This window comes from Palaemon carinicauda, chromosome 4, assembly GCF_036898095.1.
Source record: "Palaemon carinicauda isolate YSFRI2023 chromosome 4, ASM3689809v2, whole genome shotgun sequence".
Classification (NCBI taxonomy): Eukaryota; Metazoa; Arthropoda; class Malacostraca; order Decapoda; family Palaemonidae; genus Palaemon; species Palaemon carinicauda.
This window is the reverse complement of record NC_090728.1, coordinates 34,538,177-34,545,676: the sequence shown is the minus strand read 5'-3', so window position 1 is coordinate 34,545,676 and position 7,500 is coordinate 34,538,177. Positions and strand designations below refer to the sequence as shown.

The 7,500-nt window shown below is 33.2% G+C and overlaps 1 protein-coding gene across 3 annotated transcripts in view; it reads left to right on the top strand.

Annotated features, from left to right (window-relative positions):
- Np (Notopleural) overlaps nt 1-7,500 on the top strand; it is a 92,377-nt gene that overhangs the window by 764 nt on the left and 84,113 nt on the right. The window lies entirely within an intron of this gene.

Sequence of the window (7,500 nt, the reverse complement as noted above, 5' to 3'; positions counted from 1 at the left end):
CAATGCAAAATTATAGATACACTTCAAAAATCCGTTATAGTCACTGTTTAGTTTCTATATAGTATTTCCTGCACCAACCACACAAAGCACCTATAAAAAATAGTATTCACAACCATACCTACATTTTTACACTATTATATCATAGATATATAATGATAAATTTATCTCTTTTTACATAAGGCAATAAACCTTTAAATTCACCTCGCGTGTTTATGAACACCAAAGCCGTGAACGGAAGACATTCCACGTTAAATCATAACGGAAACAATTTCCGTCATTTGTGGAGGAGGCCCACGACCTTCCCAAAGGAAAGAATTAATTATTTTTCAAGCCTGAAGAGCTTTGTTTTCTTCATGATTATAATCTCTGTGTTTTGAAATAGAAAGAGTTTAATTACAATACGCTTAACTTTCTTTCCTTGCCATTTTAGATGTTCCCTTTAATGAAACATTTGCAATATGCTGAACTTTCTTTCCTTGCAATTTTATAAGTTCCCTATAATTAAACCGCTTTTGCAATATGCTTACCTTTCTTTCCTTGCAGTTTTAGAAGTTCCCTTTAATGAAACGGCTTTTGCAATATGCTTACCTTTCTTTCCTTGCACTTTTAGAAGTTCCCTTTAATGAAACGGCTTTTGCAATATGCTTACCTTTCTTTCCTTGCAGTTTTAGAAGTTCCCTTTAATGAAACGGCTTTTGCAATATGCTTACCTTTCTTTCCTTGCACTTTTAGAAGTTCCCTTTAATGAAACTGTTTTTGCAATATGCTTACCTTTCTTTCCTTGCAATTTTAGAAGTTCCCTTTAATGAAACGGCTTTTGCAATATGCTTAACTTTATTTCATTGCAATTCTAGAAGTTCCCTTTAATTAAAAAAATTTATTCGTATCGAGTATTGGTTATTACTTATATTCAAGACATTAGTAATTGGGGGAAATATCATTAAGTAAATTGCGATATATCATCAACATCAATTGTTGGGTATTCCCCAGATGTAGCCCAATTGCAATTTCCATGTTTGGCAATCGTAATATTTCCTTACTTGGAAAAGATAATTTGCCTCCATGACTATAAAAGATGGCTCTTGAAAAGTAATAGATTAAGTTATACAATTTTTATATGCTCGAAAAGATAATTAAATTGATTTTGTTGTGGAACAATGTTAGGTATCGAATTATATATTTTCATAATTCAGCTATTGTTATTGTTAGTGGATTATATTAGAAGAAATTGAGATTTTTAGCTGATGTCAGTAGATCTACTACATGTGAAGAAAAATTAAGTGACGTGATGTATTTTGGTTGAGTCTTGAGAACACTTCGAATAACATGGCTAACCATAAGCCATCAAAACTCTTCTTCCCAGATATAAATCTACATCATCCGGTTATTATTTCCGCCAAGGAGGTGATACTTTAGTCCTGTTTATTTTATCAACTTCCCAGAGATTTTTAGTTGATAGGTGGTTAAAAAAAAGATGATGGCTTTCTTATTCTGTTGATTGCCCGGGGCTTTTCAGAGGACGGGGGCTTTTTGATAAAACTGTCATAGCCGTCCCTTCCCCCCCCCAAAAAAAAAAAAAAATTATGGCAGTTATCTAGTAAAAGAAAAAATTATGGTCGTTAGCTAGATAACAATAGTAGGGAATAGTTTGGAATTTAGGTATTAGTAAGAGTAATGTTAAGTGTGGTCTAGCCACAATTATTTCGCTTATACAAAGCTATATTATTCTTATTATGGTTTTAGAGTAAGCTTAGTACAATCATTTCTAATTGTTCTTTAACTTTTGTTGTGGTATTCTTGGCTACTGACACAGTATTTTCTGATGCTGAAGTTGATCCTTGCGAATTTAGAAAAAATGGGGAAGTTAGAGAGACCTGGGAGACTATGTAATGAGTCTGGTATTTCTCCTACTGATTGATGCTGTATTTCTTGTAAATTACTTATATCTTCTGGTGGAGAAATTGGCGAGTTTGAATCCGAATTGGGTTGATGTGAACGAAAACGTTAATGATGAATGATAGTTGAAAGCGTAGGCGTGCCATAGTTCTTTGGCCTTCCCTTTTTATGTAAATGTGTTTTTTTTCTTTATTAATCGTAATAATCAAATTTCCTTTACCTAGCCCAAACTACAACGATTAGTTCCTTGAGTAACACGTTCGTGATTTGTCGTAAAAAGGCAAAATAAAAAAAAATATGAAGTTCGTCATTTTTATGGGGACATTTAGCTTTATTTTTCAGTACAAAATTAAGATATAATTATGCTGCCTTATTTATATCATGTAGAATATGGGTATTGGCTGCAAAATTATTTTATTTCTATATGTAAACTTTTCTTTGAACCCAATAGGTCCCATATTTCTTCAATATTCCTCCGAAGTCGTAAATGCATTATCCTTTACAATAAAGTATATTGCAAACGTAATTGTTTCCTAAGTAATAAGTGGGACAAATTTACAAGTAAAGGATAGTCAGAAGCTGCGAGTAAACCTCAGAGGAAAAAAGGGATGCGGTCCGTGAGTTTCGGTAACTTATTTTATTCAATAAATTTTCTTTTGGTTTACTATTTTCTTCGATCACTACAGTATGCTTCTTTGGTATATCATTCTCTTCCCCTGCTATTCTGTCTCAATTCTTTATTATCTCTTTCTACTATTCTCCTTTATATCATTATTATCATCTCTAAAAATTCTCCTACAATTCAATAATATATTCTCCAGCTATTATTATTATTATTATTATTATTATTATTATTATTATTATTATTATTATTTAAGGTTTTTGGGATCTAAATTGCCCCCTTCTAACTTTATATACATATATATATATATATATATATATATATATATATATATATATATATATATATATATATATATATATACATATATACTGTATATATATATATATATATATATATATATATATATATATATATATATATATATATATATATATATATATATATCTAGGTTACTCCTCAATTAGGTCGACCTTTTTACAGGTGACACTTTATAATTATATACGCATTTTAGTCCTTTTGATACCAGCTGTCTCTTTCTTTCTTCCGTTTTGCATCTGCATGGCGAGATTTTATTTGCTTCTGTAGAAACTATATAGGTGTAAAGAAGAAATCAATGCTTATATAACCTACATGAAAAAAGGGGGAAACCACTGAACATAAAAGGTAATACTGAACAAGTCTATCAATCCAAATTTTAGTTTTCAAAACTGTTATATGAAATAATGCCAAATAAGAACAAGAGCCAATAGAACCAGACATCCTTAATTCAGATTTTGAGAGGATTCCAAAAATCCCATTGTTGCCATGGTGCCTAGGGTCAAGTTAAATAACCAAAGATGACGCAGCAGGTGCTATACAAAATGACGTAGATAATCCAATATATATATATATATATATATATATATGTATGTATATGTGTGAATATATATATATATATACATAAATAAATAACAGAACGAATCCCTAGAGACTGCAAACGAAGCAGGGAATGAAAGAGAAGACAATGGACTGACGAACTGGATTAAACTGGTATAAAATGACCACACACAGTCGCAAGTGGAAGGCCGTGTCTGAGGCCTTTGTTCTGCAGTGTACTAGGAACGGATGATGATGGTGATATATATATGCACCCATATATATATATATATATATATATATATATATATATATATATATATATATATATATATATATATATATGTGTGTGTGTGTGTGTGTGTGTGTGCGTGTGTGTAGTGATTGTCATTTTCTTAGATGAGTGCGTCCTGAACTTCTTGAAAATCCTTCTGCGTCCGAGGAATGTTACTGCTCTATATCCTACTGTGTAACGGTCATCGTTTTGCTCGTGATTTGCAATAGCTCAGATAATTGAAACTTTGATTCTGCCTCACCTAAATAAAGCCTTTGGGTCAGCTCCCATCTGTTCATTCTTTCAAATTTCCTAATGAGAATTCACATGGTTGTAAATGCCTAATTTTCTACTAGTCTTTTCCTTGACTTTATTTTCTTCCTTCCCGATTTCCATTTAAGTCACTCAGGAATTTGTTTTTCTCTCTATCCTCCTCTGTCTCTTATAGAGTCTATTGCTAAAGGAAATGATTTATCGACTTCTAATGCCTTTCCGATAACCACTTGAAAATTTTCAGCTCTATGGGTTCAAATAGGAAATAGTGCATTTCAAAATCCTATTAATAACCAGGATAAGTATGCCTTTAAGATCGTCTATGAAGTCCACTGATAAAGAATGTCTATATCTGAACCAGTTCTGATTAAAGTTCTCTCTATTCTGGAATGCCCACGACCACCACTAGTCTTCTTATAGTCTTATCATGGATCTATCTTCATGGACCCACTTTAATGATATCACAAGGCTGCGCCTTCTATCTACAACTACATTGTAGCTATTACTTTGGATATCAATCTATAAAGCTTCTTGGTTCAGGTTCTCATACAAAAGACGGGTTACTCTTTCGAATCGCTGACAGCCTATGACGAGTCCGTCAACTGGTTTGCGTTTTGCTTGAGGCTTCCTGGAGAAGACACGACTTGAACACTCACTTCCTTTGTGTATTTGGTAGACACGCACGGATCCTTCTGCTTGCCAAAGAGAAAAATAGGTACGTTATCAACTATCTCAAAAGCATGTGTGTGCTGGAACGAAAGAAATTAACCCCCCACCCCAACCCCCCCCCCCCCCCCCACCCCCCAACAAGGGCAGCGTAAAAATATGATCGAGTTAATATAGAAGCAGCATATATTCAAATTTGTCACATATATTTATAGATATTTGAATCAGTATTAGGCAAAAAGTATGAAACTGCTCAGTCCAAACCTATCTTGAAAGTTGAATACCAGCTCACTTATATTTTCCATATTCAGTATAAAGATTTATTTCATCTCTCTCTCTCTCTCTCTCTCTCTCTCTCTCTCTCTCTCTCTCTCTCTCTCTCTCTCTCTCTCTCTTCTGAAAGCATGGAGGAGTCGCTAAGTCCTATTTATTTCACTCCTTAATTACACTTGTTGCCAACGTAATTAAGCTAAAACAGATGCCAAATCACCGTCATTAATATCATCATACAGAAGAAAACGTTACAGAGCAGATGTTACCTGGAATAACGCACCCGGTAACATATGGCTAGTGCTTGTGCAATGCCGCCTACCTTGAAACCTTTTAGATTTGCTCTTTGGAGAAAATTACACTTAATTCGATAACAACTTTTCTTTAAGTCTCATCTCTGCCTTCGAGATGATGTCTGTATGGCGCAATCTACTGCTGTCAAGGAACACGTAAGGGGTGCAATGATACTTATCTCAGGCATCGATGGCCTATCATCATCTTTCGTCAGTCTCTTGGCAAAACTGGAGGCGCTACCTCAGATAACTGTTTGACTAACCCCCCACCCCCACCCCACCCCACAACACTCCATCCTCCAACCACCACCACCACCACAACTCTCCATTTCCCTGTTATTAGTAAAGGACATGGTCAAGGTAAGATACATTCCCTACCTAAGAAAACAGAGGTTCTACTTAAATCATTAATCGAATCGAGAATTTGGAATTTTCGTAGTGAAAATACAGTAACGTCCAGTGACGACTTAATTCACTATTGATAATACCGTTGATGTTGATAAAGTCTTGAGACTAAGGAAATGTACTTTTGAGTACGTCTAGTTATGGAAATATGGTCTTGATTAAGAATGAATAAATGATTGGTAATTATGTGGCATAATAACATCAATGGTCATTGATGCCGATTAGAGTGTACTTGATAAAGAATTAATAACTTAAGATACTAAACAGAAATAAATGAATAACTTAAGAATAAAACATTTGCAATATCATTTAAAACTGAGTAAGAAAGCCAGCTTCTAATTCAAATTTCAAAATGCCACTAACACCATACATAAAGTCCATTTCTACAACGTTAGTTATGTACAGTATATTCGTTTCTGAAATTACCCCACACCTACAACAGCATCAAATTAATCCAATATAGTGCTAGAACTGTATTTTTTTTCTTGATTCCTAAGTGTAATGAAATATATAATATATTGTATTTGGTAGCGAGGAAACTTTTTAAAATAAAAAAAAATGAAGAAAACATGAAGTCTCTCTCTCTCTCTCTCTCTCTCTCTCTCTCTCTCTCTCTCTCTCAGTATGTTAATGAATAGATATCATATATATTTTTCATATATTTTGTTCTTATTTCTACGTGCTTTGATTTCTAATAAATCTAAAATTAAATTGATTAGGACCCTAAAGAAGTTTCAGCCTTCGGTTTGCAATTTAGCATTTCGGTCCATTGTACATAGTTGTATTCATTATCTGTCGAGTATGAATGAAACATACTCAGTCAATACCTTAGATTGAATTCAAATGTAAAACAATCTGTGCATGAAAATGCTCTCCCTCAACCGTTATATCATGGTTTGAGTAAGATTTTAAAACATAATTTCTGCTTTCATAAACTATTATTTCTTACGTGCAAACAAAATTATGATTAAGAGTAATATATAACTTTTAAAAACGAGTGTTTTTAAGAGAGTTCTGATAATCTGAAAAAAAAACAGCTCTACTTTCAGAGATGAGTTTAATAGTCTCGTGGATGATCACGGCCTTCTATTCCTACAGTCTCTTTTCATATGATTTATTGATTTATTTTCACCCTTTCAAAAGAATCTTTTACGAATATCAAAAATTCGTCAAATAATGTTATGCAAATAATGTTATTCATCGTCCAAATAATTTATTTTCATGATAAAGATTGAGCAAGTAACCTGAAGAAGTGCTCAGATACGATAGAAAAGTTTATTCAATTGTTGTATTGTGACTTTTTACGATCTGAAATGCTGTTGGAAAATAAATTTACTGTTTAAAGGGATGTATTTATTCAAAACAGTTTAAGTTATAGTGCTTTTGCGAGTATTTGGCTCAATTCTAGAACGCCAAATCACCAAAAGTTGCAGCAATTTATCTTATCATCCAAACAAAATCATTAGATTAATTTCAATTTTTTCTCACCATTAAGTAGCTAAGATTAAGGAGCAGTGAATGAACAGTTGCCCTAGTTTCCACATCAAACAGAATAACAAAAGGCAGCATGATTAAAATTAATCTCTTCCCGCCATACATGACCAACCGTTCTTTGCTTTTATTAAAGCAGATGGTTTTCATAAAGGTAAAAATGTATAGTTAGCCTTAGTTTGGATCCCCACCTGCAATTACTTCCACTCAAAATGTATATTCTCCATTAAATATTTTATTCTTTCTCGGCTTTAATAATTGAAGCCAATTGTTTTTCAATGTTTTATTTTTTATCAAAACCGCCCTCAGAAAGATATTGGGAGTTAAATGGCAGAACAGGATTAGAAATAAAACTATAAGAGAGGTTACTCGAGTGCCATATGGGGATGAGATCATGATGAGGGGTAGATAGAGATGGTTTGAGCATCCTCTTCGCACTCCCCAAGAGAGAT